This window comes from Amphiura filiformis, chromosome 14 (genome assembly GCF_039555335.1).
Source record: "Amphiura filiformis chromosome 14, Afil_fr2py, whole genome shotgun sequence".
Classification (NCBI taxonomy): Eukaryota; Metazoa; Echinodermata; class Ophiuroidea; order Amphilepidida; family Amphiuridae; genus Amphiura; species Amphiura filiformis.
Window position 1 is genome coordinate 6,836,429 of NC_092641.1, and position 26,673 is coordinate 6,863,101.

A 26,673-nucleotide genomic window follows, 5' to 3' on the forward strand; every position below is an offset into this window, starting at 1 on the left:
CAGGCCTGGTTAGAAGATAAAGTTCATGTCTTCCATAGGGGTGTATGGATTTCAACTGGAATAACCAATATTGGTTTGAAGCATGCAAACATGTTTTTGTTTTTAACCTGAATCGTAAAATTTTGTGGTTAACATTTAAACAGATCTCTTGAATTGAGCTGTCGTATGTCATGTTGAATAAGACATGGATCATGTTCTTGTAGGCCTTCCCTCGATTTTTCTTCGTCTTGGCTTTTGTTTGTCACCATGAATCATGAATTGTGGTTTTTCATAATAGGCTTAGGTATGTGCAGTCAGACGATGAATCATTGAAAGGGCTTGTGTGCACAGTGTCTGCGTTTAAAGGAACATTGCCCGATTCTGCAGGTGTGGGTCCATTGAAAATACTTGGGCTCTTCTAGTTGAAATCTACACACCCTTATGGAAGACATGCCCATTACTGCCCACACAGGGAGTGTGAATGTCAAGTGGTGCTACCTGAATGGGTGACTCCATTTGAAATTAACACTTCCTGTGTGGGAGATTAAGTTCATGTTTTTCATAGGGTGTATGGATTTCAACTGGAATAGCACATTATAGAAATGGGTCAGACGATGCATGTTTTTTTTTTTAGCCAGTGGGCATATGGTGGATTTGGTGATGAGGATGAGAGTGATCATAATGGCGTTGGTGGCGGAGATAGTGGTACAATGTAGTAGCTGTGACAATGATGATTACTGTGATGTTGGCACTGATGATGATGATGGTAGGGATGGCGATGATACAAATGTAGTGGTAGTCTGGTGGTCTGATTTTAGTGTTAGTGTTGGTGGGGATACAGGCGTAGATGATGCTTTAGATGATGACGAAAACACACTACTTGATCTTTTTCGTAGATGCTGGTTGGTTGAAAGTACTTTTTTATTAAAGGCCCATTCAGTGATTCCAGCAAAAGTGTGAAATGCAAAATTGTGCAAAATAGAAGGAAAACAGCATTATTGATAAAGTTGAAGCCCCATTCAAATACATGTAGTAAATTTCTCTACATAAGTAGAGATATTACAGATTTATGTACTATAAGTAAAATGACTTATTTTGTCTTTAATACACAGCTTTAAAGCACTATTGTCTGTCCAAATAACTTAGACACCCGGTTTTTAGGATATATTTCGAAAAGTTTTTACTTTGGCAAAAAGTCATGAAAGAAAAGTTGCTAAACACGGTCAGACCTAACAGAAATTATTAGTAAAGCGATGAAAAAATATTCTTCCTTGTCTACCTTTATTCAATTTTGACCGATTTACAGCAAGATATCTGGGTCCAGCCGAATATTCCTAATGACTTGAAACTTTTGATGGGATAATCTATTTACAGTAAGGGGTGTTTGAACATGCATATTGATCAGTGATGCCACCCTTTTTCTTTGATCCTTTTACTAATTCACAATAATGGCGGTCTACTCAAATGCATTCAACAAAAGCATGTTTGCAATATACCGCGAGAGGTCGTCTCACACGCATAACAAATACACTACGATCAAATAGGTTGATGACAACTATTTGATTGAATGGACTGCACTGTGCCATGATTTCGGTGAATGACACCGGTTCAAATCCTTTGTTTGGAGCCAATCAATAATTTCAGTTGGTGCATTATAACAAATGATAGGGCAAGTTACTATGCGTCTGGAGTGTATTGTGAATTATACTCCTCACCAATAACATCAGAACATTCATAGGGCATACAATTTGTATTTTCTTGGAATTGGGCCAAGCCAAAAGCATGCACAGAACAAGATTCAAATACCGCGCCGAATTGTTGTAATTGGTTGAGGGACAGCTGGGATTAATACACTAAGAATAAATATGCCAATTAAACACTGTCTGCATTTTATGAACTGAATTATATTTTTCATTTTTGTAAAATGTTTTTGGTGAGGAGTATAATTAATTTACTATTCATCCATTCACTCTCCAAAATCACAATACCTACAAATCTGTATAATGAGATCTTCCAAAATAGTGGTACCCAACTTCTACCGGATTATTTTTAAAGTGTTGAGAAAAACCTTCCAATTTCAATAGAATTTCTGGTAAACTCTCACTCAATGCTTTGGAAACACAAAAATCCCGTTAGGTCTCAGCGAATGTTAGCACTTTTCTTTCATGACTTTCTTTGAAAGTGGATATTTTTTCAAATAAGTAACAAAAAATGGGTGTCTAAGTTAATTGGACAGACAATAGCAGGCTATGTTCACATCTTTGACACTAACAAAGGTGTCAAAATCTGAATTTTGATGATTTTTTCGATCCTCCAGATGAGTAAATCGCTGAATAGGCCTTTAAAAGATTTAATACATCATGCCTCAATTGCTCATCCTTATGGAAGCTGTATTTGAAGCACTTTTGTTGCCACTTATAGGACAGGACACCACCATAGAGGATGTAAATAATGATGATGACAATGTCAATGATGATGTAAATGATGATGATGACAATTGATGTCAATGATGATGTAAATGGTGACTCACTTTTTCACAAAACTACAGTTCAGTTCAAACTTATTTTCCCCCCGATGGTAGCAATGTCCCCGATCAGAACATTACAATCATGCATAAGACATTTAAAAACTTGATAATATATAATGATGGCTCGCTAGCGAACCAACTTGCTCAAAACGTGATAACATGTTCGTTTGTACGCATTGTGATCCCTAGAACGTGAGAACATGTTTGCTATACATTGTGATCCCTAGGCCTACAGACCTTGAGCGTTATCTATGGTTTACCAACTTTAGTCTACCAATTTGACCGTGACACATATAGCTATACATTATTATCTGCACATTGCTTGTTTACTCAAACGTTAATTTTATACATGAACTTTGTTCATTGTTTCGTTATTAATGCTTTATTATTTTGTTTTTTGCATTTTCACATTTTTCATGCAAAAAAGATAGTAGGCCTATAGGATTGTTTTCAAAAATTGCAAAGGATTTCCATGGAAACTTCGCTTGAAAAGTAATGTTTTTGCTCATTTGAATACTAGTCATAGATTCATAAAATTTTGAAATCTTAGCATTTTTGACAATCCTCATGAAAATGGTAATTAACAGTTTAATCAAGAACTGATAATGTATCATTGCATTAATTAAATATATAGAAAGATGACTTTGGCCTTGGCATGTAGTCCAAATGTGCAAACTTTTGCGGCCAAAATGCTTCTTATGTGTCACCGATTGTATTTTGAGTCCAAGGTGCAAACAGCGTGGGAGATGGGCATGGAAGTATTTTGATAAATGTTATATGCATTGGAATGATTAATAAGGCGAGACAAAATTTATTTTTTAAAATCAAATAATTTTCAGATTTTTGTTAAGATTTGCTGGTACATCAGGTAACACGTAAACATATTTACCGTATTTCGTCAAATAGTCGCCCCCCCCCTCAAATAAATGCCCCCCCACCACTTTTTTCAACCAAGATGTTTCAAAATGCCGATATTTCCATGCTATCTTGTGTAGTAAGCTTACCAAGTTGCGCACATGGTCGAGAATAGCGTCAATAATTGGCGAAAATCTGGATCAGAAACCCGGAAGTGAGCCAGAACTCAGTGTTTCTAGTTCATAGTTCGTCATTTTAGCGTGTGTTTTTAGTTTACTTTTTTTTAACGGGAATAATCGTTCTAAAATTGACCTTTAATAAACGCCCCCCTTGGGAAAATGTAACGCCCCCGGGGGCGTTTATTTGACGAAATACAGTACATATAATTTCAAACTGTTTTGTTATTTTTGTGAGCATCAAGTTTTGTTGACATTTTGAACCACTTTGTGGGACACAAATTTATGAAGGAATTGTGGTTTGTAAGAAGTATAGTGGGACATAAATAAGAAGTTGACACCTATATGTAGTACTGACTGGATGTTCCTCCAACCACAGATATCCACTGTTGGTGGGGTTGGGTTGGGGGAACCAGTGGGACTGATATTGGTTGTGATCAAGAACTTATGTTCATGACAGTTCTTTAGACCTGCAATTGTAAGTGAGGGTGGGGAAGTTCATGGGTTATATTTAATGCTCTGTGTGTGTGCTAGCATTTATAAGCTTCAACCGTTCTTCAGACCTGCAGACATCACAATCATGCATAGACATTTAAAAACTTGATAATATATAATGATGGCTCATGAGCGAACCAACTTGCTCAAAAGCGTGATAACATGTTCCTTCAACCGTTCTTCAGAGCTGCAGTTGTAGCGGGGGGTCATGGTGTTGTATTTAATGCTCTGTGTGCCAGCCATAGGCTTCAAGTTCAACATACAAGTCCAAGTTTTGAGATATTTTCTCAAAATATCTGAGCTATTTCAAGAACCACTGAACCAATACTGGGCATGTGTGTGTTCATTTTCTATTTTTCATGCTGATTCCAAATGTGTTGTCATGTTATGTACAATTCTGAAGTTTTTGAAGGAAAGTTGACACCCACTCGACACCCATGTGGAAAGGGTTAAGAACTAAATGGGAATGAAATAAGGGCCTTAAAAGACCTGCCTGAGCAGAGTTTAGTGCTCTCTCCACTATCACCTTCTACTGTTGTCCTTCCTTAGGTGCAGATTGCAGAGATATATGGAACCACTATATATTTAGACATTCTGTACCTTGGCTGCATTACATGGTCCCTAATTGGGAAAAAAAAAATCAAGTTGGACTTGTTCGACTCTTTGACACCTTTAGTTTGGTGCATAATGTAACATAGACTCTGAAGTTTCTGAACCCCAAGATGAATGTGTCAAAAGAGGCCATTTGTTTGCCTTAACCCCCTGGACACCACTGGTCATCTAACAGCATTTCTGATTGGTTGAGAATTTGAAGTGCTCATTTCAATTGCCAATTATAACTAGGCTTGAAACTATTTATGGTCAAACTTGCATTTGCAGCAGGGACTGCTGTTTGAGAGGAGTGAGAGCAATCGCTCCTCTACAGCTCTTCCTAAGTTGCATTTGCAAGAGTGATTTATAGCTCCTCTAGATGACTAGTTAAATTCATTATGCTTTAATGGCCACAGGTGCAAACAGCTCTTCTTGAAGATATCAGAACAGCATTCTACAGCTCTTTTCTAATATTCATAAGGCAGTCCCTGTTGCAGATGATCTTATTAATTAATATTAGTTCAAAATTGGACAAAATATTCATTTTGGCCAATCCGCAGGTAGTTCTCATGGTGTTAAGTTCACAAGTATCTCATAGTAAGTTATTTTTAAAAAACAAAGACTGAGATGTTGGCTGATGGTGTTTGACACAAAGCTTATTTGTTTCTTCTCCTTTTCTGTTTGACCCAATTCTTGTTGTTGCAATGTCTGCTTGAACTGGTTTAAGTGTTACTTTATCCCGCAGTGGTTTGGCACATTTAAGCTTACTGGAGACTAACAATTGATTCCCAACTTTTTCTTTCTATTAACCAGTGGTTTTACCAGCACACATGTTTGCTTGGAAGTGAAGCACTACATGTAGCTACCAAAAGGGCTAATTCGTATTTTGAGATTTACTGTTTTGATAAAAATCATTCAGGTGTGTCTTTGTCTAGCTGGTAACTTTAATATATTTTGCTTGTTTTTTTTATGTTACAGATATTGTGCACAGTTTACACTGCTAGACTGTTTTTTTACGAACGAATGCCTGCCCCTCATCGCTGCGGAGTGGATAAATTCCCCCCTATTGGATGGTTGGACAAGTCTGTCGCTGGGCAGGCACAATATCTGCTAGTGAGGTAAGTGCTGTACATGTACCACAGATAGCGCATCACAACACAGTGACTGACTGCTCTGTACTGCATTATCATATGTACATACATAGCTCAGTGTCTGCTGTATTGAGGCACGCAGAAGGGAATATCAATAATAATAATGAGTAAAAAGGTCAAGTTTAACCCATTTCAAGGCCCAGAAATTACTCCTTGGACTTGGGGTGACCCTCACTGTTCAAGGTCAGTACCTGGTGGTTGACAATAGCACCCATAGACACACACTGTCTGGGTTAGATCATTGCCACGCTTAAGGCAGTGTGCACCAAGTTACGCTTAAGCGCAACCTGGACCTGGAGGAGAGCCCCGTTTAGTCTGCAAGCTGGCCTAAGCGCGACCTCGGCCAATGTGACCCAGACAGTGGCAAGACAAAGCTCCATGACCCGATATCCAATACATGTGCCATATACTCGCCTGTGCATCAAGCAGCAGCATAGCCTGGGTAGGGTGGGTGAATGTGCAATACACAGTCAGTCAGTACTGAAGTGGGGGCAGACGTAGTGCGCATATTTATGGGATGAATCTATGGGGCAGGAATGGTTTTTTCCACACCTATGTTAACTAGTAGTGATGGGAGGTATGCTTTCTTTTGCTCATCAGCTGTGATATGTTATATGATCAGAACATATTTTTTCTCTGGAGAAAAACAGGTTTGAATCAATGTTTTATAGTGGCTCTAGTCCTTAGTTATCCCTGTTATAGTGTAGCATGAGTGTAATTCTGTGATATTATAGTGGTGAAGTTTTTTAACTGTAGCATTGTATGCGCTGAATGACTGACTGTGCCTGAGGATGGAGCATACTAAAAATACATGTACATGTATATTTTGGTACCTTCATAGGACCAGTACATTGGGCGCAGAGGGGTGTTCTGCTGATTTTCCAGTTAAATTCGGGATTCGTAATTGGTCAAGCATGACTCTGTTGGTGTGTTGCTGGCTAGGCAGATAGGCGACTACAGTTCAATGTACAGTATGCATGGTGTAGCTATAGTATGCGTGGGAGTGTGTACCGAGTATATGGGTCCATGTGCTATATGCAACGGCCGACTGTGGAGCGGGGATTTCATATACACGGCAACATTCGTTTTGCGCCCATTTTTTTTTCTATGTTCCTGTCTGGAACGAACAAAGGAAAAGTGGGTCAAAGAAGGAGTCATTGAGCACATTAAAGCCTCCCGGGGTGTTCAGCACCAGGGCATACAGCTGATGTTGGAAGGATAACCTTTGACTTGAGCTTATTAACATTCACCAACTAGTACCTACAACCCGACTGTGATGTGTTGCAATGGTTTAGAGTGCACCGCCATGTAAAGGAGGCAGGTCACAGACTGTCTAGGCCACCACGCATTGCCGAGCTAACCCATGATCACACCATACACGCGGTTGCCGCCATCTTGGAGAGAGCATGAGTGTTGTTCAGCGCCAAGCAGTTCTGCCCTCATCTGTTTGGCGATTTTCGTGTCAGTTGTTACTCTTCCTGAAGTAAAGTGGCAGCAGTCTTAGCAAGTGGATCCCTGAGTTTACCAGCCGGAATCAACTAGGAGTATCGCTTTGGAAGGTAACCGGGTCAATTGTAGTTAAGGCGTTGAATCGGAGTGAGGAGAACTCTCATGTAACCTTCGTGCTTTAGCACTACACATACACAGAGTGGTTGTCGCCATGGCGTTGTTGTCGCCGGATATTGTGGAAGAAGATGTTTCATAATTTGTGATTCTAGTATGTGCTTTGTTCATGGTTGTTCCATGTTCTGCCGATAAAAACGTCTGTAGCGGGGCAGCGCCCCGATTGCGACATGACAAGATTTGTGCTTCAACAAGATGGCGAATCGGCGGTTGCACATGTTCGCGCCAGCCGCCATGTTGAATTTGTATTGTTGAGTTTAATTTGAACTACACTGTTCGTGATGCCACGTGTCTATACCAGGAACATATTCTAATATTTTGGCGGGCAATTGTATGTGTTAACTATTGTGACCTATTGTTGAATCTATTTTTGGCTGATACGACCTGTGTGCCCTAGCAGTCTATCCCAGTATGTGCCTGATAATGTGTGTATGTGGGTTGTCTACCTTCATGCTGTACCATGCCCTATGAGTACATAGCACATTACCGGGGTACATTCAGCTATGGTAGACATGAAAGGTTAAAAGGTCTCCAGAAACAGTAATCATAGTTTGTTTGTACTACACCATCGTTTTTTGTGTACACCATGGATGTACGAACCGTTGGATGTTATCGCGAACTACTTTTATCAAACTGCCAAGTTTAATTGCCACACCCTTAAAACACGAGTTGGCGCGATTTACACATTTTTCCCGCACTTAGTCGACACAAAAATGTTGCATACGGTGGAGTGAGTGATCCTCACTCTGGTTCAACACGTCACGCTTTGTGACTTTGCTTTAAGTGGTATGATATATCTTTTTAATATATTTTTGTATGCTTCATGAGATTCAATGCATATATCATGTCTGTATCGTCATGTGAATACAGGTACATGGCACGGAGGGCGGACTAATTTTATATGCAGACATGTTAATTTACTCAATGTACGTGCTTGCATGTTTCATGACCTTAGGGCATGCTAGGGACATGAAATCTTGACTCTACATGTACACCCTTAAAGCGGGCCTACTATCACCTGCACGCCTACTGTCGCTAACCTTGCGCATACGTCTGAGCATCTTCCGTCAGTGCATTTTTTAAAACTTTTTTTCAAATTTGAATAGGATTTTTACTTTGCAATTTGGAGTGGCGCCCTTCACACTTCATGATGTCACCTCGGTTCTCCTATTTCTTCCTAGGCCTACATACGTGACGGGATCTATGTATTTATGTATCAAAGGGCGTACCTATAATCACGCCATATTGTCCAGGACTGTCTGGCTAGTGGCGGAAGGAAAGTAGAGCGCATATTTTAACCGATTTTCAAATCTGCAAATTTGCTGTAAATTACAAGACTTCATTGGTGGTTCAAAAAATTTCATGTATCGCATGCCGTCACATTTCGGATCACTTTAGGACTACGGGTTTGTCTTTTCACTGTCCATATTGTATACATTTCAAAAAAACGAAATGTGTGCCAAATTTGCGACGATGTGAATTTATCCATTGTCAATGCATCGCCGATTTCCAGAACAACGAGACAAGTAAGTCAGAGAATTTTGTTGTTTCATCATGCTTAGCTGAATTAGCTCCACCTGGGGCAAACAATCAGCACTCGCACGGTTTTCAATATATTCATTCATTCATTCCCACCTCTTTCAATTTTTTATTCCTTCTTTTACATTTTCTGTTTTTTTCTCCTTTCCGACTAGAAATCTCAAACAAGTCTGAACCTGAGCACGCCGAGCACATGGCGTCTGTATGTTTCATAGGCTATGTATCTTATCTATATCTTATATTCTTTTTAAGTTCAGATTTGACAGATCGCTATGCTGATTTGCGGTTTTCCAAGTCAATCGTGCATATTTTCTCTATCTTTCTGCTGTTGTATTGTAACCAGTTGGGATGGTGATGCAAGCGTTATCACATTTTCCTATGCCGCCTATCGTGTGCCAGCCGGTACACTACACCATTACTTTTCCCGGCATACCCAGAGACCATTTCTTACTATTCGTAGACTGTCTAGTATGTGCAAGTACTTGATCTAACTAACCATTCAACACATGGCACATTTCATCCAACCGGCGAGATTCATGCTCTTGTCTTATTCTTGTTCGCTTCGGTCTGATAGATTTGAATACCCATACTTCAGCAGGTTTTGAACTAGAACTGTGTGTGTCTATGTTTGTGGCAATGATGGTTTGCTTTAAGTCAGTATAGGCCTACTTAGTGGTGGTAGTGTTTGGCGCCAACATACGCCTCCGCTTATCCGACCAGACGGTGCTGTAGACTTCATACAATGTGATACCAGATTGATGAAATTAATCTTTGATTTAGTCAAATTCTTCTTTTTTAAGGGTGTAAATTTGAAAATCAATTATTTATTTAATATTATTAATTATTAATTATTGATTGTAAATGGATATTAATCAATTTACAATCAAAAAAGCAATTCTGTGCATCACTTGTTGACTTGTTGGTGCTGTATTTCTTTAATGGATGAATTTTCTCATTTTCATTCAGTTCTTAAATTTGTTTAAAGGCCTGATGAAGTAGCTCCAGGAATCTGAGCCTCTTTTTGAGAGAAACCAGCAAGTCAGAAACTTGTGTTGTTTGAGGCTGTCGACCAGGAGCCACCTAACTGCATTGTCTGCAAGCAGTTAGTCGTGTTGATGGTCAGAAACCTGCTAACATTTGAAGTTGTGGTCCACAGGGGTGTGAGAGATTAGCTTTTAAAAGTTGCTTTCTTTTGATAGCTTTTCTTACCCCTACCCATGAAGAAGGTAAACAGTTCAATTTTTATTTAGTCTGAAAATGACGCTTCCCTTGTTCAGAAATCTGCTTCAGTTCACATTGAAACTGGACTAGGATTCATTACCTGTTGAATTTTGAGGCTCTGGGCCTGGGCCTCTTTGACAGAAACAGGCAGGCCAAGGTGGACAGTTGTAACTTAGTTTGAGGCTGTGGCCCAGTAGCCACCTTCAGACAGAGGCAGATCATCATGCTGATTTTCAAAAACCTGCTTAATTTGAGGTTGTGGATCAGGGGCTATACTTTATGACAGTAAAGGTAGATGTAGTATTGTCTTGTCAGTCAGTGTGGATCTGAATCTGCTTTCTGGGGCTTAATGGTCAGACACTTAGACCTGGAGCCACATTTTGACAGAAAAAGAGTACACATTGATGGTCAGAAACAACTTACTTTATTTGAGACAGTAGACCTTGGAAGTCATATTCTGGCAGTCTGAAAGAGGCAGATCGTATTCACTATGGACCACAGTGGCCTCATTCAAATGGCAGAGTTCAATAACTTCCTAAAACAATCATAGTGCAAAATTTGACCTCAAGTTGCAATGTATTGGGGTTAAAGAACTGTGCCCTGATAGATGAGTATGTTGTGGATCCTAGTGATTGGTAGCTAGAAATAGGGCAGGATCTGTGGCAGTGCTGGACACATACCTATGATGATCTAAGAAAACCAATACTGCTGCCCGCATCACTCTTTAAACGAGGGGTTTCGCGGTTTGCGAATAGGGCTAGTTCTAAGGTAGAAACTGGCTGAATTGAGGCTGTGCACTTGCAGCTACTTGCTACAGCCAGCCATGTGGATGGACAGAAACCTGCTGAATTTCAGGCTATGGACAAGTTGGAGCCACATCTGAAAGAAAGTCAGGCAGAAAAACCTTTTAGTTTTGGGCTATGGACCTTCATAAGGATGGAGCCACTGTCTGATACTGATAGAAGTACCGTGAGGTACAAACCTGGCAGAAAATGGCTTACGGTTGGAAACTGTGTGCTCCCAATTCAGATAGTGATCTAGGATCCACAGAAAGACTTTTCTTTATTTTGTTATTTTCCTGCCTTCTCAGTTGGGTGTAGCACAGTATCTTGAACATATCATTTATTTGAAGAAAAAACCTGGCTATTGCCGTATCTTTGCAACCAGGGCTTGAAATAAGCAGGAGCAAGGGGCAAAATGCCCCTGGTTCTGAATCAGAAGTTCAGAACTGTGTGTATTTGTATAGACCAGGGGCAATATTTACACAAAAACAATCTGAAATCCTTATTTCAAGCCGTTTGCAACTTGTTGCCACAGCCTTGGTGACCCGTTGCAGTGAATAATACGGCTGACAGCATGTACAATTTTGACTCTAAAAGATGAACGTTCATACATAAACCACTGAGTAGGCCTTTGCTGAATGTTTAGTTTGAAGTGATTCGAAAAGTACATGCTGACCTCTAGAATTTGGAGCGCACACACACATGTCCAAATATACGACATCGGCTATAAAATCTTTCACCTGTAATTAATCGCAATTTATAGGGACACATGAATGTAGGCATTGCTTATTACATGAAATGCACACACCAACATAAAACTGATTTTGTAGAGCCCATGCATACTGAATAACCAGCCATGTATGTAATGTAGGCATAAGCCCTTGAAGAGTGCATGGTTAGAGCAAAGGTTGGAAAGTGCAGGCTGAACATACTGTAAACGTTAATTTTCATGCTGTGTTTATTTTTGCGATTTTTGCATATTACATTTGCTGCCGTGAAAATAACAACACATAAATATGTTCCTTTTGTGCATAAGGTCAATGTAAGGAAATTTAGATTCACAAATAAGGGTAACAGTTCAAAGTTGGCGAAGCACAAAAAATTACACGCACAAAAATTAACACTTGTACAGTAAGTCCGCTCTGTGGCTGCCCCTAAATTGGATTTAGTTTTGTTTGCTGCGATTTTTGGTACTGATCGATATTTATGTCTGTCTCGTTCTATGCACGTTTGGTGAACTTTGAGAAAAAGTTTATTTTGGAAATAGATACGAAACTAGCTAGTTGATGAGTCCAAATTGAAAAGTGCGTTACAATACCAGTGTTAAATCATGAGTACTACCTGCTGATTGATTACAAGAAGGCTATTATGATTTATTGAGCCAATCAGCAACATGGTAAGAATTTAGAATTTCTGTAAGAAAAGCAGGCAGTAATTTCAGCAGAGTAAATGTTGTGGATGCCAGTGGTGTAGCTTGAGTCATCCTATTGGGGCACTAGGCCTGATTGGGGGGGTGGCATTGCTGACAGTGTACAATGTTGGAGGTGTAATGTGATGTCCAGGGTGTCTCATTCTACTCTGTTCTTTCACATGTTTTGCTGCTCAGCAAGTTAAGTTTTTAAAGCCACTGCAACTTGCTGCATTAGCAAGTCCAGTTGAAAAGTGTGCTGAGGCTTGTGGATCAACGTCAAGGCGTTGTGCCTATGCGTAGTGAACTATAAATCACTGCGCTTTTTTTTTTAAATCTAGCTCTGATTCAGTTCTGGATAAGCAGACCATGCACTTATGTTATCCATAGGGAGAAAAACTACTGAGTACCACACTGTCATTGTCAGAAACTAAAGTGGTTAGATGCTGCTTCACGACTCAATGTTGAGGCTTTGCCGCTCTGTTGTGTCTTCGCCGTGTTGCTAGCTTGTCCCCTTCTCAGTCTGCGATTACTCAGCTTGATGTCTCGGCTTCACTGCTTGTCCCCCCTCCTCTGTCGCGAGTGGTCTTTGACAAAGACTAGTGCTGCATGTAACAAACCATCCCTTGCACTCCAGTGACCATAGTGGACTCGGTGGCTAATTCGCACAGGTTTGAGGGCATCAGGACCAGATGAACTGAGCAACTTTATTGCAGCTGCCTGCACAGGGACACCATCGCCAAGGTCTGACTGGGGCACTTTAAGTACCTACACAGTACCAATGCTGCTACTGCGCAGGACCCAACAGCACAGGTACTGCAGTGGTACTCAGTACTGCACAGTACCTTGGTGATGATGTACAAGCTTGTTTAAGTTGACTTAAAGAAGGAACTGAATAAGCAGCAAGATCAGTTTCATGTCTTGGTAGTAGAGGAATTGGGTTTAGAAACTTCACCAGTTACTTATTACAGAACTATTGGCTCGAAAATATCTCTTGCTATATATGTGGAATAACTTGAGAAGTCAAAGACAGTTTGTATGGTGAATCCAAATGTGTACAACATGAATTTGATGACAATAGCATATCTATGTCAACACTTACCTCAAGTGACTGCCAACCCCAGAAGCTTGGATCATCTTTGGGTAGTTGGATTTGGACCCCTACATTATGGACAAGGAGAATTACATTGATCAGTGTTGTTTAACTAATTATTGTCAAGAAGCTTGTATTTTTTAGCCCAGAAAGGTCAAGATTCTCTCATCAGCATTCACTCTATCAGTCCATCAAGGCCCCATTTGGTGTTCATTTCATATGTTATGTGTAGGCTTCCTGACCAAATCTCCATTCCAAGAGGGTTTTGAATGCTCATTGCTCAATAATGGATTAATTTGGCTTTATATTGAGGAATGAGGTTTTCTCTGATCCCTCTCAGATATCTGTTTTATTCAGCAGGGCTGGAAAAAATGCAATATTTCCCGGGAACATCATCAATTTCCCTCCATGCTTGCATAATTTTCCTCCACTTGAAAATGTTCCCATTATTTCTTATGTATTTCTTTGTTTCGAAGACAACAATTTCCTTCCAAATAGCAAAATTTTATGGGAACATGGTTCGCAATTTATCCACCTTTTCCAGGCATGCGTTTCAGTTTTAAAAAATCGTCTCCTTTTTATATAACATTCATTTATTTTCCTCATTTTGTATTCTTAACTTTATTTGTTTTCTTACTAAACCATGCCTTATGTCTGAAGTGATGTTGAATTTGATTCATCCTGTCTGGTGAAATGATGATGCATTCAAGGGCCTCATCCCTGCGACCTAATATAATGAATCTAAGGTCTTTGAACTCACATTTCCATGTATCTAACATTGACACATGGTGACAGTGGCATATGTTACAAAGTTACCAATTTGCAAAGGCTGAGGAATGGTTTTCAAAAAGGTTGCACAACCTTTTTGAAATGTGTTTTAATGTATGCAAATGAATTGTGTCAGGTGATTTGAAGAGTTATATGTCCATATTGAATTCTACATTAAATTTGACTTGCATAAGATATTTTAACCCAATAAGAAATATAATTTGTAAGCATATCATAAATTTACTTGGTAGTAAACATGACATTTAGAAAATGTCATGAATAATATAATTTACTCTGATTGAATTAATTATTTATACCATAATTTGCTTTTAAAATTGCCAAATTTGAGGAGAAGAAATTTAAACGTAAATGCCGACTTTTAAAATCGGCGCAGACTTTTCCATAATGTATGCTCTCCTGCACTTCACGCTGATCATGTGTGGGCGAAAAAAATCATCCTTAGTACCGATCCGACTTGCACTTTTTCCTCGAAAATTTACATTCTTTCAGCGCACATGAAACGGAATACATGAATGTGTGCATAGCTGGGACTATGCTAATAGTTTCATTCATACAATGTGTTTTTTTGTGTGTGGTAAGAGTAGAACTGTAATTATGAATGGAGAATGGTGTTTGGTACAAGTGATCGCTCTATTAGTTAGTACATATCTTACATGAGTGCAGTGTGCTAGTATAAACCATGTGTCTTCTACACATGTCTGTACATGCTAGGATTCAGACTCTGAGCTAAACCATTCCCTTACAGGCCATCTTACTTTCATATTGTTCCAAAAGCGCTTGCCTGGGCCCGCTAACCGACATAGCCAGCCATCGCCGATGTCTCCGACTCTCCCGTTAGTCTACATTTTATATTTTTCGCACATGTTTATTTCATACGGAATTGCAATTTGCCCTTTCCAAGTGACATTTTTCTTTAAAGCTGGCGTATTATTATTTTAATAGACTTGCTCGTCTTAAATTGTTTATTACAAATATGCTCGCGTTGGAAAATGTATCATTTCGTGATTTTAAATAATACTAGAGATATTTTGGCATGACTTTTGTTTCCTACTATTATTTCATGCATAATCTCAACTCCTCAGTATCATCTATAGGTGAAACTCGCGGAGAAGTGTAAATGTGATTATGGGGATGTACAGCAGATTTGGGCTAGACTTTCGGGCTTTAGTATATATATTTAGGTCGCAATTTTCATAAATGGGTTTAGAGAAGGGTAAATGTTTCACAATTTCCCCCAAAATCTGGAAAAGTACATATTTGTCATTTTTAAGCAAAAAGTGCATAAATTTACCACACAATTTTCAGAAACTGGTTTAGAGAAGGGTGTGTTTTCTCGATTTTCTCCAAAAATTTGGAAAAAGTACAGATTTGTCATCATTTTAAAGCAAAAAGTGCATAAATTTAGCACACAATTTTCAGAAACTGGTTGAGAGAAGGGTGTTTTTTTCATTTTTTCTCCAAAAATCTGTAAAACGGGCAGATCACAAAAGTGCATGAATTTAGCAGAATTTGTCAAATTTATCGCAATAAATTTTGAGCAAAAATAATAGAAAATAAGTATTTTAGGCGGTGTCTTTTTCACCAAATTTGGTTGATTTTTGGGTGCTTTTGGAATCGCGAGCCGTCAAAATGACAATGAATCCATATTTTATAAGCGTTTCTGTAAGTAAAATAGTACCATTGAAAATATGCATCTTCCTACACATTGGCCGTATAAAATTAATGTTTTGGTTCTCGTCCAGAGGATTTTCATGAATTGATGAGGGAGGGAGGTGTTTTTTTGTTTTTGTTTTTTTTTCCAATGTAAAATTAGCATTGTCAGTAGTTTTCGGTCTTCTCCAACAGTGCTCGAGGAAACGATGAGGCCCTTTTTTTTTTTTTTTTCAAATGTGAGATTCTGAGGATAAACCCCTAGAGTACCACAAAAAGACTTGGAAGTGATGCTTGTTCTCTAATAAACTTATTTATATACATGAAGATTTCATAAATCATTCCAAAGTCTAAAAAAATTGAAAAATCTAAAAAATAAAAAAAAATCTGACAAATCTCAGAAATTGAGGAGGGAGGGGACGAGAACCAAAATATTAATTTTACACAGCCTAATAATTGTAGATTCAGTTCACAGTACATGCTGGCATTCTATTGCCGTTCAAATGCTAAAATTGGTACAACGTGGCATGTTTTATTATCACGGTATCTATGGATGGCAATATAACACAATGAGATGCATGGATCAAATGGTTTCTGTGTTTCTAGGTTAATTTGGTTTCAAAATTTACTAATATATTTCCTTGTAGCGTTTTGAGCATCGGTTTCAGGTGATACTGTTGCTGAGACGAGGCGACAATATTTTTATTAAAATTTTATATACAAAGGGTATATCGGGTATAAAAAAAGGTGGGGTTTTGGTTTAAAATGTAGATTGATTGTTGGGTTAATGAAACATGCATGTGTGTTACAGAAAATTCCTGAGATAGATAATGTAGTATGATGCTAGGGTCGTTTCTATGCACCAACTCCATTACCAATCAATGATTTATTCATTATACCCAAATCGGAGGAGTTTGCACTATTTAATGAACTTCAGCCCATTTCGAGGGGAGAATAAATGTAACCCAATTTGGGTTAGTTTCAATTATTTATCACATTCCCAATAGCTGTAAGCTTTCTTGTTCATACCGTGGGCCATACCTTGTTGCCTGTGACACATGCATGACCGGTGATAACCACTAAATACTGCCACAATTCTGCACAATTCTCTGACTTGTGGTATAATGGACACTTCCTTGGTCTGCCCATGGCCTGACCATTTGTGACCGATTGATTGCTTGTGGTATGGTCAGTGTACTCGCTCCTGTCCATCTGCCTGTAGTTTAATCTGCGAATGGTCTGACCACCATAGGTAATCATTTGCCCGTGTTCTGTGCAAGTCCCTGTTACATTGCTTGTGGTATATGGACACTTCCTTGGTCTGCCCATTTCTTGACCATTTGTGACTGATTGCTTGTGATAATGGACAGTGTACTCACTGCTGTCCATTGCCGATTGTATCTGAGAATGGTCTGACCACCATAGGTGACCATTTGCCCATGTTCTGTGCAAGACCCTGTCACATTGCTTATGGTATAAATGGACTCCCAGTTGCTTACTGCCTTCTATCTCTGGATAATCTCCCCAATTATGGACTTACAAAATTTGGTGACCAAATACCAAATAACAAGTGTTCTAAAGATATGAATATTTTTGTCTTGTGGGCAATTTCTCCACATGCCATTGGCTTGACCACTAGTGACCATTTACATGAGTTCTGATAGTATACTATCCAGAGAGGTTCGGTTGAACGCCTCACGCTCGACTGCTCGTGCTACACGCTCGACTGCTCGTGCTACACGCTCGCTAAGTCTGTTAGGGCCACAAACTGCGGCTAGTTCTGATTGTGATATGGATAGTTAGTTTACTCAGTGCTTTATAAATACATTTTTTTTGTTGATGAGTATCAGTATCAAAAATCAATATTTCGCTTTGAAGAATTAAATTTGTTGGCCTGTAAAATTGCATTGATTAAAATTAATTGTATAGTATTTTACCATTCTAACCTCCATGTAGGCCCTATTGACATGTAGGCCTATACCATCCTGTTTTTTGTTTTTTTAATAATCCTGGATTTAAAATCAAATCTTAATATGAATGAATTCATTTTTCTGGGTTTCAGTTTAAAGGGAAGTAGAGTGACAAATCTCTGCAAAATCAATCTCATTGTGCATGCCAAAGTTCAACAACCTGTGTATAATAGAATGGCATGCTAACTGTCCTCTATATTGAATGGGGACACCAAAATAACATTGGTTTTACACCATACCCTATATTCAGTGTTTCACGACCAGCGATCATTGACCTATTAATGATCTGATGATCAAATCACCCGATTTCAGAATAAGTCACCTGATGATCGCTGGTCACGAAACACTGAATATAGGGTATGGTGTAAAACCAATGTATTTTATTATATTGAGCACTATTTATAGCTGACCGTGATATTTTTTGCGGTTTGAATTTAGTGGAAAAGTCACATAAATTTACATAGGACAGGGTCAGTTACCGTTAACAGGGTCAGTGATACATTTCCATGTTTCACCCCGCTGTGAACGTTGGGACAAGTTCATGTCCTTTTGCAAAATGGCGGCTCATGTCAGTAAGTGTTACCTGAATTGCTTTGTATCTAGGCTTTTATGCCCACACCACAGTGTTGTTGTATAACAACTGTGTGTAATATCTTCTGGGTTTTAAAATCTTGATTAATGATTTATCTTCAGGCCTAGAAATGTAGTGAGAATGTGTTCTCGTGTAGATTCTCCTGAACTGATTTGTGTGAATCTAGCTTGATTCAAGCAAAGAGATTCTTGTAGCTTTTTTGAGCTTACACACAACTTTATAGGGGAGAATCTAAAGAAGTCCTTGTAAAATGGTGTTGCCAGAATCTAAATGCAGTCTTGTGAGATGGAACAAAAGTTGACTGCTGATATTTGTGGATGATGAGAGAGGTAAACAGTTGCAAACACTGAACAACTTGAGGACTCGGGAGGGAGGGTCCATATCGATTGTTGACTCTCTTGAAATGGGTGCACCAAATGAAGCATTTTTCCCTAAATTGGCCAAATTTTAGCTGTAAAATTCCTGAAATTGACTTAAATCGAGGGTGCTAGTTTTTAAAGGGGGGGGGGTTAAAGTAATATTGAATGCATTTCAAGATAAATGGCAAAGAAGGTTGTTATATCCATGTAGTTCCAAAGCAAGGATATGTTTTTCCATGCAGTTTCAATGCTCTAACCACATTATTTCACAATGAAACTTGCACAGAGGGTGTAGATATCCCCCTTGTAAGTTGTAGCAGTAATTTACATGATTTTGTGATTGAATCCCCTCTTAGAACTACTTGTAACATCCTAGACCCTCCCTCGGGTCCATGGAGAACGACTGGTAATGTAGATTACATAGCATTAAAAATCAACTCAATACATGGACCCTCTCAGTCTGTAAGCAATTTGACTTCCAGTTCCCACAAAATGCTGGGAGTTCACTTTTACGGATTTGGAGTCACGCAATCTTTCTATATACCACGTCCATGTTTTCACTACATTAACGTTGGCGTAAGCGACTAAAACAAAGATATTGTATCCGACCAATCAACGCAGCTTGGCAGCGCGAGGGATATTTGAAAAGACTTCCTAGCTAAATAATGTGCAAACATTTGCAAACCGCACGCGATAATATACATAATATGGACAATAGGCCCAAGTCCGAGTCGAGTGGTTGCCTTTTATTATTGCGCGTACCATGGGTCTATATCAGACGCGTGCCACTTGAGCTCAATACCTCTCAGTTGTTGACAAGCAATGACAAGTGTCCCATCCGATCTTGCGTCACATCCCGCGGCATAGCTTTGTGCTACCATATTTGAATTGAAACTGGGGCGGGAATTGTGTACAGCAGGTTGCATTTGTTTTCAATTTGAGAATAGACTGGCTAAACATGGGTTGATACCTCATGAAATAAACATAATTTGAAAGCTCTGGATGTGTTCTGTTCATTGAGTTACCTTTGATCACTTTTCAACCCATGTTGCACTGGATCTAGAAAATCAGTACAGAAAATTGAACTGGAAGCAATGCATTGTGTGAAGTGTAAGATAATGACATTTTGGATTGCTTGTATAAAGCAATGTTGCAAGTGGAGATGTCTTGGCCCCACATATCGATTAGAAGTTGCTAGTCATAGTGCCCAAATCACTACCAGTTGTGGCAACTTGATCACCAAGTGGCTGTGTAATTTTGGCCATAAGTGGCTACCATTTTGAGTTCAAGCAGGTTTTGATGTGATTTGACTTGACAATAGTTGCTATGACAACTAAACTACTAAGCTGCGACTACTAAGTATAACAAAATTTAAAAAACAATAAAAGCACATGGTATCTCGGTGCCTTGTGGAAAAAAAGATGGTGAAAATGACGGGCACTTGTCAAATCCTAGCTAAGACCCTGAATGAGCTTCCTATATTCCACATTTTTCCTAGGCCTTAATGTACACCCTGAATTCAGCACCAAAGTTGAAATTTTGATCTAAATTGGGATTGGATCCTAGCTATTATGAAGGAGGTTACTTCAGGTTATGTAAGCTGATATGAATAATTATAACAAGTATAGATATTAGGGGCATAAGGTGACGTGTTATCGGTCATTTTGAAAGGGTGTGAGCAGATTCGGCTGTTCTGTGGGGAAAACTTAGCTAGATTGTATGAAAATGTTATCTAAAATATGCGCATTGTTTATATATTTTAAATTCTGCAAATTTGTTGACCTGGAGATTGTTCTTATCAATATCATTTGGATGTATTTTTAGCCTACAAACTTTTTTTATAAATGAACCCTTGTTGCGGGGACCACCTTTTATACAAACTGCATAATTTAGTTGAACATTATAGGCCATACATGTAAAACTTCCAAAAATCTTAAAATCAAGTGCTTTATACTTAGGCCTATTTCTATTAAAAATATCCACTTGATGTGGAATACTGTAGTGCACATCCACTCGCAATATAACGCTCGGTCGCATTGAGTAAACAGCGCCCTCGAGTTGGCCTATGTTGAACGTGATCGCATTATGTCTGACCCTTGTGCCCTCAAAGTTCAGTTCACGATGTGCAGTATGAGCTGCGATAAACAGAATTAAGACTTTTTCTCCTGCAGTGCCAGGCATGCATGCATACATGTTCAGGGTATGTGTGCATTGAATGTGCTTTGTGCATATTTTGGTTTTGGACACTCTTGGAGCAGATGTAGAGGGCAAAAAAAGGTCATAATCTTACACAAATATTAAAAAAGTGAAGATTTTGGAACAACATTTCCAGTTGAACTCTTATTTTACATCCAATGGCATTAAAACATTTGCAATATTGGTCATGTGATGTCACAGATAAACTGGTACTGTCGTAGTAGAAATTTCTGTGCGTTGCCAATCTTTGAACCGTTTCATTTATTTTAAAATTTGAGACTCTAAGCTTCCATACAAACAGGCAGTGACATCACACCAAATCCAAAGCAACATGAGGTTTTAGTATACAAACACTACATGGTTAGAGGGATAATAGGGCAAACTAATTGTCCTGAGGTACTAGCTATGGGCCTATCATCCCGAACCCAGAGGGTGAGGGGTGATAGTAGTCTTATGGCCGAGTACCAAGGGAAAATAGTTGCCCTATTTCCCAGATATAAACCATGTAGTAGTATTTGCTTTATTACGTGAACTTTGGCTATGGGGATGAGGTTGTCATGTAGATAGGAAAAACTATCGCGCAGTGAAAATAGGTTGTATCGTTTGCGATTGACCAATAAAGTGGCATGATTTGCTCATGAATATGTACGAGGTAAAATGTGTCAAGTGCAGTATCCTATTCAGTGCTTTGTACTTGGCCTATAACAATGTAGTTCGAATTGCTCTTTTCCAAAGGACCCAACAATATGACAATAGGCTCGCGTTTTTTAGTTTGTTTTTTGGGTATTACCGTATGGTACAAAATTCACAATTTTACCTGTTTGAAATTCAAAAATACATGTAGGCTATCCTGCTCCCACGAAATAAGGGTAAAGTCGGAAAATGAGTTTCGAGACATCTCAACTGACGAATTGATGTTCTTTGCTTTGGCAGTGGTATGTCCTTTGTGAATGGGGACAGATTTGCATGCAGAAAACCGCATATTCCATGTATGTCCCCATTCTTAAAGGACATACCAATGACTATAATACAGGTGTCTACAAAATAAGAGCAGCAACTCAACAATTGTATGGGCAATACAAACTATTTTTGCCCTTTGTATTTAGCCAATTTACTGAATTTAGTGAAAGGTACCTTCAAATTGATCAGCAAATATGCTGAACACAGCATTCCCTTGGTCTACTCTCTAGTAAATACATGGACTTGCTTATTTAAATTGGCCTTGCCAATAATGACTAGACAATTAGTGTACTGATATCGTATCAGTGTTAACAAACTTTGCGCAACGCAATAACGTCCATTTGTTTATCTCTAGGGTTGCCTGCACTTTGCTTTTATTTATAGATTATATAATTGGTCATGCTGATATTGACAGCTATTGTCTTTTCTGGGTTAACAAAATACAAGATTAGGGGTTATATATAGTGCAAGAAGGCTTTATCTGCGATAGCTGCCAGGTGTCAGATGTTTGAGATGTGTACAATATAGAATGCAGAAATATGTCAAATGTCTATAGGGCAGCTATTGCAGATATCCTTGATGCAATGGAGTTGAGTCATATCTAGATTAGAAGACAATTGAATAGGGATGGTCACTGAATTGACGGCCTGATAACGAATGCTTAGTGCCACAAGTGGGTAAGTCCAATAGCATTATGCAATTTACACACAGTATATTGTACTGCTCTGTACATGTACATTGCATCTTCATACCCAGATATTTATGATTGAGGGGGTAGGAGGGAGGGAGGGAAGTGTCCAGAGGGGGGAAAGACTGAGCGGAAGTCTGTACACATTTTGGACTAATATGGGGACTTGGATCCTGAATGAGGGAGCTCAAACACCCTGTTGAGGCTACATTTGTAATTAAGAAAGTTAAAAAGGGCAAGTGTCCAGAGGGGGAGAAGTCTGAGCCTTCTCAGTAGATAAAGTCTGTATATGGTGGACTTGAGCCATACATCCACAGAATTAGAGAAGGAGAACCGGGACTCCCTAAACCGCCATGTACAATCGCGCTGTCAGCTATGGGGAGAAAATTGGGGTATTCGGGTCCTTGCCGACGGTGCTTGTGAGACGAACGAAAACAACTCTGCGCCTCATCTGAAGCGTCTTGGTACTCGCGTGCAGGTCGCATCAAGTCGTCTCTCAAATGCGCCCATCATCCATGTCGCGCTTGCCGAGACAACGAATGCCTCAAGCGCATTCCGAGGGAAACCGAATACCCCCAATTTTTGCTCCATGCCTGTATCAAGATGGCGGTCGAGTCCTGGTTCTCTGGTTTTAATTCTGTGCATACATCATATCTTTGCACACTGTTCTATAAACCCAACATGCCTGTACACACATGCACACTGACAGGAGGAATTTGGTTGTGTAGAAGTTGACATTGTTTAGGGTAGACTGGTAGTCAATCTATTACTGTATAAGTGGAAATTTTCGCCAGGGTTTTATTTTCGCGATTAGAGCTCCAACCGCGAAAATAACACCTCGCGAATATATGCCATAATGTATTATAAGTATAGGGGAGGACTGGGCAATCGCGAAAATAACATTCGCGAAAATGTGTCTCTCACTACAAATCGCGAAAATAACTGTACGCGAAAATTACTACTTGTACAGTATTGGTAGATAACACAGTGCTGTTGTGACAAGTACTGGCCAATAGAGGGTGCTAAACAGGTTACAAACATGATGGAGCCAATTTTTGTCAATGGCAGAATTCCTATAATTTACAATCTGAGACGGGGAGTGCACAGACCCATTGACAATGTTGTGTCTGTCTGATCTCTATGAATGACATTCTTCTGTGAAATATTGCAATTGCTTGATATGTCAGACCGGGATGTCAGAACTGCAATGTCTCCTAAGAAAGGAAACTGGTGAGATCGATTTTGTGTGTGTTTTTGCTCTTTCTTCGTGGGTGTCGAATGTAGACGACAAGTTTCACATATTTTTTAAACATTACAAAATTTCATTTTTGTACATTTTCATGACCATCAGCATGAAAAATGCATTAAAATGAGTGGTTCAGTGGTTGTTGAGATAGCTCTTGATATTTTTGAGAAAATATCTCAAAACTTGGGCTTTTATGTAGAAGCCTATGGCCAGAGCATATAGGCCTAAATCTTCGAGGTCTGATAGGCATGAATACACTATTTCCAAGAATAATTTGTGCTGCACATCTCAACATTCTACATGTAGTTCTAAGAATTACTGGAGATCCAATGTGTCTTTAAGCTGTAATAATATTGATCCAGCTCTGATTCTCCATTCTCATTGATACCTTGATTTAATGAGGAAGGGGGAAGCTTTGCTCTTCTCCTCGACAGTCTGTCGGTGCATGACAATTGCCATTGCAGTAAGAAGCATGCGCATCTTATGTCTTATTCAGTACCCAGGACTAGCCATAAACTGCTTCTAGCCATCCTGGAGCTGAGCAAAGTGTGAAATGCTTAATCTTAGCTTTACCCCACACATAGTAAGGAGGTCAGCCGTGTCAAATTCGGAACCAAGACACTAGGATCCACAACATGCTCATCTATCAGGGGCACAGTTCATAAACCCCTATATCTTTTTACATTCATTGAATGACCTTTGAAAATTTGGGTACAAAAACTAATACTCTGCAACTTGAGGTCAAATTTTGCACTATGATTATGTAATTGAGGTTATTGGACTATGTCATTGGGATGAGGCTATCCCATCAGATATCTTAGTCCCTTCTGTGATACATGATTTCCTTGTTCATTTCTTGTCTGACTTAGACAGATTTTTGTTCTAGCATTGGGCATAAATGTTGTTTTGATAATAAACATGTGTGGCATAAATTCAAAGTTGAAAAGTTCAGAAAGTGAAAAAAAAGGTTGGAATTGGAATGGATTATATAAGCCTATGGGTTTCAGCTTAGTATGAATTGGCAAAGGACAAAATAATCATAGCGATACATGAAGGCAATTGGATCATATTCCAACTGAATGTTTTGCAACATTTGAAATTGAATTCTGTGGTGTTTGATTTCAAATATATAAAGCAATGCAAAGTTCCAATTTCATGTGTGATTTCAGTTTTTGAAATAAAAGGTCTTGATACCTGTATCATTTTGTGATCCTGTATATTTTAGTGGTGATAGGTAGTGCTTTATAAGGCGGCCCTTATGGCCTGAAGGTCGTGTTCTAAATCGGTAAGTAAAATAAACCTCTGGTATTTTACCAGGTAATTTTCGGTAAAATACCGTAATTTACCGTAAAATTCTGTAAAATAAAAGACACCAGAGGAAAAGATATTTTTGAGTTGTCTTAAAACATTAGCAAATCAAAAGGTTTCCTTCTGTTTTACTTGGGATACATATAATACTGAGGCTCATCGCTACTATGTCTCAAAATTATGAGTGGTTTTCCCAAGTAAAGTGTTGGATACGTGCAGTCAAATGGTCTAACAGCACGTATCAGACACTTTACTTTGAAAACCACTTATAATAATCCTTCATACAATGCTGAAATACATAAAATAAGATTAATTGCTACTAGTATTCAGAATATCTTAATATATATCCTTTTGTTTTGATCAAAATTATTAATAGTTTTGGATGTAATATGGGAAGTTGGAGGCCAAATGGTTCAAAAAGGTCTCAAAAACATACAACAGTCTCAAAAACATGATGCAAATTGAGTCATGGCCCATTGAAATTGACAAGGGCCCATAGACAGGCCTAGTGAAAATGTTCATTTCCCAGGAATGTTGACAAAGTTCCTTCCAACATATCAGGATTTCCCACCATTTCTTATATATTTCATTATCCAAAAAGCATAATTTCCCTCCAGATTACCAAATTTCCTGGGAATGAGATTCCCCATTTTTCAAGGCCTGCAAATAGATATCAAACCCAAGTAAAGGGCCTGATTATGGCCCTTGAAGATTTTGGCTTGTTTTAAGAACAGACTAGTGATAGAAGCCATGAAAACATAACTATCTGGGACTTATAACCAAAACACCCATAATGTAAAGAAAATCAAGCAAATGTGTAGGCCTACATCCATATCAAAACGATGCACTTGTCAGCTGCTATGTGTGTCTCATTTCACATAATACATGTAATAGTTGGGAATATATACCAGACTCATCTTAAGTGGAAATCACTTAAAATTATCTCCAAGTCACATAGTTAAGGAATGTACATACTCTATATTCCTAAACCATGTGACTTGGGAATGATATGAAGTGACCTTGCACTTGAGATGAGTCTGGTATTATTTCCTTGCTATTATGTGAAATGAGACACATGTAGCAGCCGACAAAGTGCATCGTTTTGATATGGATGTTCACAAATAAGAAAATTTAACATGTATTCAAGGTAATTTCTTCATTACTTTCAACTATTTAAAGTAAATCCATGTTATTCACTTAGATTCCAATAAGGATTTGGTGGATCTTGTTTTTTTTATTGCTTACTTTGCTGTTTACCTGAGCTAGGCAGAAAAAAAACTGGCACAAGTTCTACATGTAGACTTTCTGTGGTACCAGTCTCACTGCTACTATGATTAAACAGAACTTGCACTCTATAAATAGAAGGTAGACAAAGAACTGTCTGACTCTTTTCTTTGCTGTGAAGGTGTGCACAAAAACACAATAGACCTTGTTTTCATTATCAGCCCTAACTAGACTACATATCAGTTGTAAAG

The 26,673-nt window shown here is 38.8% G+C and overlaps 1 long non-coding RNA gene across 1 annotated transcript in view; it reads left to right on the forward strand.

Moving 5' to 3' along the window:
• Positions 1-26,673, forward strand: part of LOC140168908 (uncharacterized) — a 130,101-nt gene that overhangs the window by 65,481 nt on the left and 37,947 nt on the right. The window contains exon 3 of the long non-coding RNA XR_011861280.1: positions 5,602-5,741. This is a non-coding gene — a long non-coding RNA (uncharacterized lncRNA). The remainder of the gene's footprint in view (positions 1-5,601; positions 5,742-26,673) is intronic.